The following is a 13338-nucleotide window of genomic DNA, read 5'->3' on the forward strand; positions in this document are numbered from 1 at the left end:
AGATAGAAAAAATAGTGGAGATCAGATAAACTGGTCACAGATTTAGTTGTGAAATTATGTGACAAGGTTCTTGTCTTTAAATACGCAAATCCATACATACATAGCACATCACCTCTGCAAAGACATCACATTCTGTGCATCCACTTGTTAATTACAACAACGTGAGGAACATTAATCTTACTGTACTTTTAAATTCCTTTCCAACTCCAGCAAAACATGATTTGTCACTGTGTGAATGGAAGGCAGAATACATAACGTTCTTGAATATAATTTTCTATGTGGTAAATAATAACTGTGGAATAAAGGCCCCATTCTCAGATGCTATATGGAAGGCATGAACTAAGAACCTGCATAAACAGAAGTTCTACATGAAATCACTAAACAAATCGCATAAAATGTTTCTTTGGGACACATACAAGCAACTGATTTGCTAATAAACAGGAATCTCAGTCAACCATAACTCTCAGAGACATACAATCAATCTCAGTGGGTATATTTCACAGAAACCAGAGTTCTGGCTTCTTTTCCTGAGAAATAAGGAGAAAACTAAGAAAATAACAAAATTAGAGAGGACAATGTTTCTTTCAGCAATATTCTCTGTGTAAAGAGCTAACATTGTGCTTGTCAGAGTGATGCTTAAAATTTATTTAAATGCAAACCTAAAACTTCCTTTTCTAGCCATTTGAAATTATTCTTTCTCAGCAGTAAACAACAAAGTGTAATTAAAAGCTACCAAATATTACTCGAGTTTTTGGTATGATTTAAATAAAATTAAGCTGCTGATCTGTTTTCATTTCAGTGCAACTTAAAGGCTTAAAGGATTTAAGCAAGGCTATATTGCTAATTAGTATACAGAGGTGCACCTACAAAGTATATCAGCTCATTTCTGAAATCCCCGGGTGCTTAGGAGGTGGAGAAGAAATACTGCTATTTAATACATGAATTAGAGCAAGCACACTGTTCAAGTGTGTCCTTGCTTTCTCCCACATCGCATACGAGAGTGTACGATGAAACATGGGAGATGCAGCCAGAGCTGGGAACCTTGTCTGAGGGAAGAAATGGAGCTGGAAACACTTGAGATACAATAGCCTGTAGTAAAACATAAAATCAAAGTATCATTATCATTTTATGATTTAAAACAAAACAAAACAAACTTTATATATACATGTACTTATATACATATTTTTGTATACACAAATATACATTTTTGAGGAAAAGAGCAATCTTGAATTTTGCTCAGATCACATTTTAAATACCACAGAAGGAGAGACAGGCAACGTCCTGGCTAAGAAGCTTCTGCCTGATCAAATGCTGAAAGACAGACTGTGTGAACGCACGTCCTCTTTCCGCTTAACTGCTTTGAAAGAACATTGGTGGGTGCCAGCGGAAGGACAAAAGCTGTTCTTTGTAGTGAAAAATTTTCTTATTTATCCTGTGTATTTGCCCATGGTGCTTTAAAGGGGTAAATTACAACTTTCTCACTGCATACACCTCTATCAAACTGCCTGAAGGGTAAACCATGGCTGTACCTACACCCAGGTTTACAGGGAGTGACAACATAGAATTATAGAATAGTTTGGGTTGGAAGGCACCTCCAAAGCTCATCCTGCCATGAGCAGGGACATCTTCACTCGGCTCAGATTGCTCAGATCCCCGTCCAGCCTGGCCTTGTATACACCCAGCACTGTCCAGAGGCCGTTAAAAATCCCTGGTGACTCTGGAGAGGTGCGAGTTCCTCCTCTGCTACCCCATGCCAGGGTGACCTTATCTCAAGGCTTCTCTCCAGGGGATGCTCCACATTGCCAGGACAGCTGGTTTTACAGAGCTGCTCTTTCTGTAACATCCAGAGCACACAAGGTAGGTTTTCAATGGCACTAGGGCTGCTAATGCTTTTAGACTCCCTGGAAAATTCCAGTCCAATGTCTCAACATTTAAAAAATTGATTTCATGCCATGACTGTTTTAGAGCCCAGAGTGCTGGATTTTTTCCTTTTCTTGTTCCAGGAAAAACATGATATATGTTAAACTAGCAGAATCACCTTCATGCCGTTTGCCTCATTTCAGTTTGCAGGAGCAGTTGGAGTGGACCTGTACCCCGTAATGCTGTAGCCAAGAGCAACAGAGCCAGGACATGAGGTGAATTTTACAGTCTACAATTAAAACTTCCCAAATGCTATCAATTTAGTAGATTAAATTAGTGCTACTAAGCTCATCTCTCCCTGTAAAAATAAAATCCACGCCAAGTTAGTACTCCAACTTTGTTTTGAAAAAACACATTTGCTCTCCTGGGTGTTTGTTGAGACTCCTGGACCATAAAAACAGACAGTAATTTGAAGCATTTTGTTGAAATAGTCTTTTAGAACATTTAATACAAATGCACACAGATGTATTCAGCTCAGACTGCACACTGCTAATCATCAGCTTTTTTTCACTACTTTACAGATGGTGGAAACTATCCTTGTATTTTTTACATCTTGCCTATTTGCCCAGGATGTTGGTATGAAGTAAATAATACCTTTTCTCTCATGACATTATCGCTATCCTTGCAGCCTGAGCTTTAATCAACTTTCATTATTTAAGCAAGGGACCAATTTTTTTTGCCTAGTAACATTGCTTCAAAGTCTGTGTTCAAAAACACACAATGATTTCAAAGCTCAGAGCAAAAGCTAATAACTAACACTTCTGCATGCAAATACAGTTTAAAATTTCCATAGGAAACACTGCCGGCTCAGCCTCTCATAGTAGGAAAGCTATGAGGCTCTGTTTGCTGTTGCTGGACTTTCTGTATTTCATTTATTCTTGTCCAAGGCTGATTTTTAAATCTTAGCATGTCTGGTCATCAGGGACATATCTTAGTGGAGACAAACTAGAAAGGCTTTGGAATTGAATGCCACACGTTGGAGACACGCTGAGGATGGCAGCCAGCGCCCAGATGAATTTCAATAAACCTTCCTACAAGACGAGCCTTCCTAGATACTACCAGCACTCATACATTGGGGGGCTTAATGGATGTTTAACTGACCCAGGCTTGCGTACAATAATACCCCTGATACTGATCCTCGAGCTTACTATTTCAAGCACATTTAAAATAAGCTGCCATCACTGACACATTTAAGTCAATTCAAATAGATTTAAAATAATTTGTCTCTAAATAATAAATTATTTTTTCAATCACTTCTTCCATGTGTCATAAACCAGTATCCTGAACACCAAGACATCTGATCAGCCTGTTTTCTGTACATTTACAAGATCCTTAACTGACACAATGAGACGATGACACAGACAACCAAACTTTGAATTTGCATGTGTTGATCACCGTTCTCTACTTGGAATGAAGTATTTAATGCTGTTAAATGTTTTGTTTGGTTATTCACAGACTAGTCATTCATAAGAAAGGTTATCACTATACATGTAATACAAAATACATCTACGCTTAGCTAGCTCTATTATAACAATTAATAAATAGTTTGGATATGCCAATCTTCTCATTATTTGTTACTTGTCTTATGCCAGCTATGTCTTTATATGGTAATACTCAATTCTAAATGACTCTTCAGCATTTTGTCACATGCGATTTAGCCATACACTTTAGTTTTGCCTTAGGCAATGAAAAAATATGTTCTTTCCTGCAGTCGATCTAGCCAGAAGTGATGCTGTAGCTTTGTATCTGCTCTTTAAATTCACTTTCCCTGGCATTTCAGTGTCCTTTACTGTAGCATTTCTCAGGAAATATCCTCCTCAGAACATGGACTGAAATTTATATCATTTTATACCTTTTCATTAAAAACTGATGGTAGATCTAGCATAACATGGGATCCAACCATGACATATACACCACAGTAGTAATTTGTATTCCAAAAATACCCAGTAATATTACAGTTTTCAACAGAAAAATTCCAAGGCTAGGAGACATACTGTTAAACTACCTGATCAGCTGTTTCCCTTCCTAGATATAAAGTCGTGTTCCTTTAGTCTACAGAGCCTCCTTGTGAATGAAATTCAAAGCTAACTGGTCATCTTCTGATTCAGAAAGTACGAGGAAAAAGGAATTCCTCACACTTCTCTCCAGCCTGCTCTGTCCTCATCCTGAGCCCTGCTCTTAGAGACACAGGGACACAAAGAGGTGGAGATGACAAATGTTGATCCACTGACACTAACATTGAAATCCACTTTTTCACCTGATTACGATCAAGGGAGAGCATCCCACCACCTTGACTCCATGCTTGTTCCATTTCAACCTCCCTTCTTTAGGTTACTCTATATCTCACTAAGTCACCTTCATCTGCAAAAGGATTTTTATGAAGAAAGGCTTAAAACACACAAAAAGAACCCATATTGCACAAAACTACCTAATCTTACCTCTTATTCCAATGTGAACTCACCTTGGCAACAAACCACCAGGCTCCCTCCTTTCAGGTCTTCTGTATCTCACTGTCACCTTCTCTGCGGCTAACTCGGGATTTAGCTGTCTGAATCCACCATGTCTGAAAAACTGGCTCTAAAGAGAAAGTATTTCAGTTCAAGGTTATGTTTTACATTTCCTGTTGGTGCATGAAAATCATTATAAAAAGGATGTTTAAAATATCGTTAATAAAAATCACAGAGATACCATACAAAAAGTAAAATAAAGTCCCTTAATTAGATATTAGATTAAAAACTCTTAATAAACTTGCATAAAGTTAGTCAGTCAATGCTATTCTCTCTCAGTATCCCCTGAGCAATTAAAATTCAGTGCTCTGCAAGATCCATTTAATGATTTGGCAAGGTCTCTTTTGGAACCATCTGCACAGTATTAGTATCAGAACATTGTACAAGAGCCTATACATTATACGAGATTCCTACCACAGCAGGTTTGTGGGTCCTTCAAACAAAATGACTCACCAAGAGTCCCATCTATTACATCTTAGATTTTAATAGGAGGTACATCCAGTGGCTTTAAGGTCACTCCATATAAATGACATAATGTGAACAAGAGCATTAGAATATCCATCAGCTGGATGACCTGTCTGGTGGTGTGGATGTTGCAAGAAGTGTGGTTGTGAAAGGTAAATTAAGTATGATTTTTCTTTGTACACAGATGAATTCTCAGAGGTCCCAGGTCCACAACATGTCATCTTTTTATTCTTTCTTAAAAGAAAACAAAATAATTCACAAACACGCTTATTTTATCTGTCCCTCCAGCAGGTGCAGTATGCGTACAGCAATTACTTTTCAATATTTAAGTGCTTACCGCAGAAATTATCAGTACACATTGGTCCTTTTTAAAACAGGTTTGAAGAAGTTCTTGGAATTGATGTAAAGCCATAATTAAAAACAAACTTAAAGACTAAAGTAGTTTTAGAAAAATAATTCTTAACAACCTTATTCCTGCCAGGGTGCGTACTTGAGTATAGTCATTGCTGTGACTGCATAACTGATTTTATTTTGTAATTTTGTTTACATTCATTTACTGCCCCTTATAAGAAGCACTCAGTAATTATTAAAAGAAATGTAGGCTTTGCGTGAAGAACATTTTATCTGTCAGTTCAGCTCACAGGAAGCCTGTGAAATTTTACAGTGGTCTGTGATGAAGGAACACTAATCCAGTAGCCCAAAGTCAAAAGATGTTATGGCAAAGGAAGCCTGAACCTACCCTCTCCAATTTGTTCCTCACTCTCAGGAAGACAGAACATCAGGGCATTCTCCTCCTAACAAAATAATTTGAAAAAGAGTGAAGGGCTTGAAAGGCAAAATCATAAACTAATCTGCCAGTGGGAAAGATGTTCGATGCACAATTAGTAATTGTCCATGCTGCAATGCAGCAGCTCCTTCATTTCTGGTACAGGCAAGGAAGAGTGACACGGTTATGAAAAACATTTATTTATCACTGAGATCAATGACTCTGAACTGAAAAATCAAGGTATGAATTTAGAAATAGTTCAACTTCCTCTGCAGTAATATACAGGGTTGTTCAGTTTCAGGGTTGTTGTTGGGTTTTGTTTTTTCTCTAAACAGAATAGTTGATGGCATCTGAAGACTTTCTGCAGCTCTGAAGGTTCGTCTTATTGAAGACTGAGGTCTGTGGAGAACTCATGGCATCCCAGAATCTAACGGCTTCTAGGTGCAAGGGAAGAAAGAGTCATTGGCTATTTCCTAGCAATAAATCTTGCTAAAACATTTTAGCATAACCTCAAGAGATAAGCACAAATGGTGATTTGTTGATGCCTGACCCAAGACACAAGCCACAGAAAGTATTTCACTTTTGGTTCTGCTAAATAATCTGGAGACTCACACACAATCATTTTGTGCTTTTTCAGGCTCATTAGAGTTGAAGTTTCATAAAGGTGCTGTTTTCCAAAGGGGCTGTTGTCCTAGATCTAGAATTAACTGAAAAATTACTGTTGGTTTTTTTTTTTCCTAATGCCTGTAGCCTAATTTAAATAGGAAGGCACTTCAAGTCCACCAGTTGAGAACAGAGAACGTAAGCAGATACAACAGTATTAGGCAACGAGTCAATGGCAAAACTAGAAATTGATTCATAGTTTTGAAACCACGGAAAAACTGTCCCTCTTGCAAACAGATACTCCATCCAAACTGCCACTGCAAGGACTGCTTTTATTGGACTCTCAGAGCTTTGCCTCTTTAGCTGATTCAGACAGAGACCCATGAGGAGTCCAGCTTCTTGTTTCATTTGTACCATATCCACCTAATCCCTTGAGCACTCAGCCGACTCCCTCTGTTGTGATCCAGCAAGAGCACTGTGATTTTATAAGCTTTAAAGCTATGTGTTTTTCAATAATACCTAGTCTTTCTCCATGAAATCAGAGTACAGGCAGACTTTCCTTAGCATCCAATACATCAAACCAAAGCAGATATTTTAAATAACAAAGATCTGAGATTGCTGCGCACACAGCTAGAACTCCTTCATAAAAGCAGCAGTATAAAAAGCAATATGTTGTAGTTTGATATGTGCAGAGTCACAAAAACTAAACCACAGCCCAGACAGTGTTTTTTTTTTGTTACATTCAATTCCATCTAACAGAAATACAGATAAAAACACATTTTGGAAGTTCCATAAAATGATAGAACCTTTTTCTCCCTACTTCAGGTAAAAGTACAATCAGATTCTGCTGTGAGTCGTTACGTTTTCTCTAACTTTACTCAACTTTAAAAAGATGTCCATTTAACTTCAGGAAAGATCCCATCATTTGTCCCATCTATCTAAAACAAACTCTTTAGAACAAGAACGTTTTTCGTCTGGTCCTTGATCAACTTCTAGCATGAAAGACTCAAGATCTCCACTGAGACCACGAAAGTATTAGGTAAGAATCCTACCACCATGCCAGCAGGTTTGCGTACAAGCCATACAAGCAGTAATAATTTATATGACCTTCTCTTCTGCCGATACTCTTAGCTCAGTTCTCGCCCCTCTCTCTCTCTTCTCTGCAGGGAACTTTAGAAGTTATTCATCTCCTGCAAGTTGAAGAAAACCTCGAGCTTCACTCAAATGCATCAGGGGATCTGTGAAAGTTTGTCACAGATTATATGTCGATGTAGGCACTGTTAGTTAGAGGGTACATTATTGATAAAAGCTAAATATTTCATCTTCCTTCGCTGTCTCTAAACAAAACTGGCATTTACTTACCGAGAGGCTGAAAGTTCAGCCTTTTTTGATATTACAACAAGTAAACCTGCTGGTAATTTCTCTCTGAAGCAAACAGATACCACAGCCTCTCTGCAGCCATGGCAGAGGAAAGTCACAGTGTTTGTCCCCTGCCCAAACGGGGTCTGAACACCCAGCAGTGCCCTAGCAGCTCTGCCCTGCGGCGCTCAGGAGGACGGACAGTATCAACCCTCCACATCTATCATCCTCACAGGCCAGGTCCAGCCCATCCTATTAGCTGCATGCAGGTGTTTCTGAGTGTGTTTGTGCTTTAATTATTCATAACGCCAGCTTCATGTTTTATGGATTATTCTGCATCAGTTCTGGTACTTGCCTCATGCATTATGCATGCGCCCAAATCTGTTCTGATGGTAGGCATAAAAGACACAAAGCATGTCTCTCACCTGTATGCTTCTGATTAGAAAAGAGCATTTCTAACCCTGAGCCTGAATTGAATCCCAAATGCATCCTCCTTTGTCCCATAACTGCACTTTGAACATCACCCAGCGAACAAAAGGTAGAATATTTTTTTTTCTTCTTCCTCATCCAAACTCTCTTAATTTTACTTTTTGGCCAATGTCAGTTTATAACAAAACAATTTTCCTTATAAAATACACTTTTTTTCTATGTGCTGTTTTTGAAGCACTGTATATTAAAAATCATAGCAAAGACATTTTTTAAAATAATATCTCAAAATGAACCAAAGTCATCAAGTCTCAAAATAGCAGCACTGCACAGTACGCTGCTGTTTTATCCTAACAGGCATCAGAGAAGACAGGGGGATGCACTGTTTTGGTGATGCTAATGGAACTTACTGTTTAAGAGATGTGACAAATTATTGGTAAGTTTGAGGAGAAATCCAAGTGGAAGCAATTGAGGTTTTCTAATTGCTAATTGGTTCATTGTGCCACACACCTCATTAGTGATGCTCCATTCCTGTCCTCTCCTGCTCCTGTTGGCACCCAGGGAAGGGCCGTTCTGTTCCACCGCTGCTCACCAGCCCAGTGCCACACAGGAGCTCCTTTGCTTTTTCCTTGAAAGCTGAATTTCCAGTAAAATTGCCTAGACAGCTCTAGCAAAGGACAATCCAGGAAAGAGTTCTTCAATCACACAGGTATATTTTAAGAAAAACATAGCAAAATTATGTAAATAGATTTAAATTGCAGCCTCCTGCATTCTTGGTAATTGTTTTGCCTCCTACACCCTGAGTTGTGAATGTGGAAAAGAGCCTGAAGCTGGTTATAAGCAATTGACACCAGCCCTTGGTCCAAGCAGACACTAATCAGCATCCCCCATTCAAAATCCTACGAGTGTTCAACATGGAGAAAGCACTATTTGATTTGGGGTGTTCTTCTTTCCCATTGCCTTCAACAGGGCTCTCAGCTGCCTGTATGGAAGTGCCTGATGGGTTTTCTCCACTATCCTGGCTGATCTCCAGACAAAGACCTTTTGGACAATGTAGCTGTTCCATGTGTCTTTGAACCATAAGGAAATTGTGTCACTCAGCAAATTTCAGACCCTCTTTCCAAACTAGTTTGAATAAACTAAAATGCCTTCTCTACTCATGCTCCCCTATTTTGGGGGTTGAAATGAACCTCAACGTGGTTTCATCAAATGATTTCTTTCCAATCACACTTAGGAGACCAAAAAAAGCCCAAACAAACAAAAAAAAACCCCAACACGAAAAACCAAACTAACAAAGAAGCAAACACAAACCAAACCCAACCCTTTGCTTTTACTTACTCAGACTTGACTGAATAACCCCCTTCATTCCCTTTCTGTCAGCCACAGGTGACAGACTCGTCATGAAGCTGGCCATGGTTTGCACCAGTCTCCACCAAAGACAACAGCTCTTTTCTCTATGTAGCCACAGTTTGAGCTCATTAACAACAGCACCTCAGTCTTCTCTCACTAAACTACAGCACAATTTGGTTCCATTCCTGCATTCTGCAGTGTTTAGATCTTCTCACCATACCGGTTTTGACTTTGGGCTAAAAGCCCTACACGAACAGCTGCTGTACTCTGATTAACCAACCTCACCATGTGGAGGAAGTCTCTTACACAAACAATTTGATACAGACTTCAACACTTTGACAGGACAGTTTTAAAACAGATCCATACCTTTTGCAGGAAAAGTTTCAAAAGAATTGGGGAGATTTATGCATAAACTCAAAAGCGCATGTTTAAGTATTTTGTGTAGTGGGTTTTGTTACTTTTTTGCAAGTAGGGAAAGGTTTCTAAGCAGGGAGGTTTAGGGAGAACATGACCTCTTCCAGTGGCAAATTGTAGGATCCTACGAAGTAAACCTTCTCCCAGAATATATGAATATTTTCTCCCCAAATTTTCTAATGGCTGAGAAAAATGCAATGTGCCAGCAGACCACTGAGAATCATGTTGACAAAAATAACACTTAAGGAAACAACTTTTGCTGTGCTTCATCTCTTAGTTAAACCTGAATAGTTCCCATAACACACAGATACAGAGAGTAAAAGGAACAAGTGAGAACTGGGAGAAACAAACATTTTCCTTTGGAGGAGCTCCTCTTACCCAGTGACTGTTTATGGCCAGGCTCAAGAATACCCAGGTACACCAGCCTCTCGCTCATTCAGCAATGGTTCCGTAAGTTGCCGTTTAACTCTTGCTAACCTGTCTGAAACAAACTCTTCAAGGAAAGGTGACTGTGACTCACCCATCACTTCAGAAGAGCCACGTCAATTATTTTTTAGCAATACAAACATGCAGGAAAAACTTGTGTTTGACTTCTTTTCTTTTTCGCAACCATCCTCTTTCCTCAGTCCCTCATTAGACAGTAAATCTTCATTTATATAATTGTGTGAGGTAACAATGGCATCTGCAGCACCAACTATGACATTTTAATTAGCTGACCAAATGTTCTCAATCCTGGTTTTAACCTAATTAGTGTATTTTGAGGTTTGAGCTTTGTACTCACTACCATACAAATGTTTCTGCAGTGCAAACTTCCAAAGCAGGTTGAAGTGAATGAAAATACTGTCACAGAGCTCGGTAAGTTTGAAGTGGATATTTTACACCTCGTATCAGAAGTATCCAGTACCTGCTTTACCAGATAACAAGAACTGATTCTCAGCCCTTCTGTATCCAACTAAGATAAGGCAAGGAACCTATCCTACATTTAGACTTATAGAGCACATTTTATCTCTAAAGTGCTTTGCAGGCATTAACCACATAATCATTAAATATTGATATTTCAATGATTAATGCTTTGTTGTTAAGTTAAATGAGAATATAGATACAAACGTTGGGAGAAATAATCTGCCTTGGAAGCAAACCATGAATTTGTGCATAATAGATCTGTAACTTGTGTTTCAGATATGCTCCTATTAAAAATTTGGCAGCTTTAGAAAGAAAACTGCGGTTGTAATGATCCTGCTGCAATACCCTTCAACTTCGTTTCATCCTGTATCAATAATTAGGCTGAAAATAAACCATTATGCCTGGATGGACTGTTTCCCACAACAAGTATGTTTTGAGGCTTTATGCAGCACTAAGTCTGATAGATCTCAGGTCAGCATCCTGGCCCCATCTGCAACACCGCTGTAATGTTCCCTTTTGTGCAGTAAAGGGAAAGGAGAACAACCGCTAATGAGACATATGTTTTCTCTCTGAGTTTATTAATTTCTTGCATGTTCTATTTTGTGACTTTGGAGATGATTTTTTAATTAGTCCATTGCTTACAGAGGGGAAAAAAATATAGCTATAAAAATATTCTTCATTTGGCTGACAGGTTGGTTTGTTAACTTAGAAAAAGAAAAAAAACTTAGCTGCACCAAGCAGGCAAAGTATAAGAAGCAAATCATCAGGTGTTATAATTTAGTACAACTTGGGCAGAGCTAAACCAATTTCCCACAGGTGAGGACAGGGTCCCAGAGGGTCTTCTTGTTATTTATTTCTCTATTACACATCTCTGCTAGGTCAGGAAGTTCCTGGTTTTCATTAATACAGTTCCTACAAGAGTTGCATGGAGGTAATGAATGAAACCCAAGAAGATTCTTTCTAATCTAGTTGACCTGCTTTATCCAGCTTCTTTCCCCTCCTTGTAATATTCCTCCTGTGACCTCACAGAAGTAGAGCTCATTTCAGATAATCACCACTTGAAGAGAAGCAATTGACGAGTTGTTTGGGCTTTTTTTTTCCATTTAGTTTTCAAAACTCCTTGGAAAGACAGTTAATTATGAAACACAAGTGATTCTGCTGGTATTTTTAATACTTGGCCAGAAATAAAATCATTCCCTCTTCTTCTCAATGACTTTATAATAGATTCTGAAACTATCAAGGACTACAGAATGCAGAAAGGGAGGGAAAATATAGATTTAAAGCTTATTTAGATACAAGACCACTGAGTGTTCCTATCAGAAGCAACTAGGACTTTTTGCTCCACTCAGTGTGCAAAGAGCTTGCGGCCGTATCCCACCCAGAGGTTGCTCTCCCTGGGGAAGCTCAGAGGCATCTGGCTCAGCTTTGGGGCTGTGTAAATGCCAAACCACAGCTCCTATGAGGCCCCGCTGCACAAGAAATACTCATCACAACACTGCAAAGATGGCTTTTACAGTATTTCTAACGTGAACTGTTCTGCTTCTAGTTTTATGCATCGTATCTAAATATAGCCTCCAAATTCTGGTTAGGGGAAATAGATACATTTTTATAATCAAGGTGAACCATAAAAATGTGGCATGGCTAGTAGAGAGCTAGACAGAGCCACTAAAATAATCTGGAAGAAGGGTGGTAGCCAAGATATACCTGTTCTGTAACATATTATTCTTTAAATATCCCCTGATGTAAAATTCTCATGCTTTTTTCCTTTTCCTCTTAGCTTTTCACATGCAAGTGGCTTATGAACAAACTACAAGCTTCCATGGACTGTTGGAGAGGTGTTAGCTGGTACAAATAACGGGTTTGAAGAGCAATGACAAAAGCCTCTGCTCTGTGCGGTAAAGAGCCGTGCAGCAAACACGCCTGGCAAGCAGAGAGCCCACTGGGAACTTCCCTGCTTTTCCAAGCACTGTGGAGTAGAAACCAGTGCTCAACAAGATTTGCCTCAAGTCAGAACAGAAACTCTGCTTGTCTACACTGAACAGTTGCACAGAAGGAACAGGACTACATTGGAAGAGCAGTCCAGATACGGAATATTCTTTGAGAGACACCACAAATTAATAGCCAGGTTCCATCGACTGTTAAGTTAATGCAGGCGGCTGAATGCACATTCTCGCTACTTATGTCTTTTCAGAGAAGCAGAAGACTCGCAATGATTTATTTAATAATTTTTTTTAATATATATATATTTATAGGTTACCTTTAAGTAACACATGCGTTTTTCAGTCTCCTCCATCATACATGGAAACTTTACCCTGAACAAAAGCTACTATCTGTACCACCTCCGCCAGTGTGATTTGGTTTTGTGATGATGCCCATTGGGTACTGGCCTAGATTGTATTTACAACCACTCATACCAGATTTTCATTTGATAAGGGGATTTCTAAATGCAAACCAACATCCCAATGGTGATAGGCTAGTTATGCACCCAGGGAGTTCTGAAGGACGCTGAGTAGCACTCCTCTGCTGTGTAACCACCATCCAAACAACTATTATTATCATTCTTATTCGGAGTCACAGCATCAATTTCCCCACAAAACATATGACATTATAGCTTGCTACAACCTT

Source organism: Nesoenas mayeri (assembly GCF_963082525.1).
Source record: "Nesoenas mayeri genome assembly, chromosome: 15".
Lineage (NCBI taxonomy): Eukaryota > Metazoa > Chordata > Aves > Columbiformes > Columbidae > Nesoenas > Nesoenas mayeri.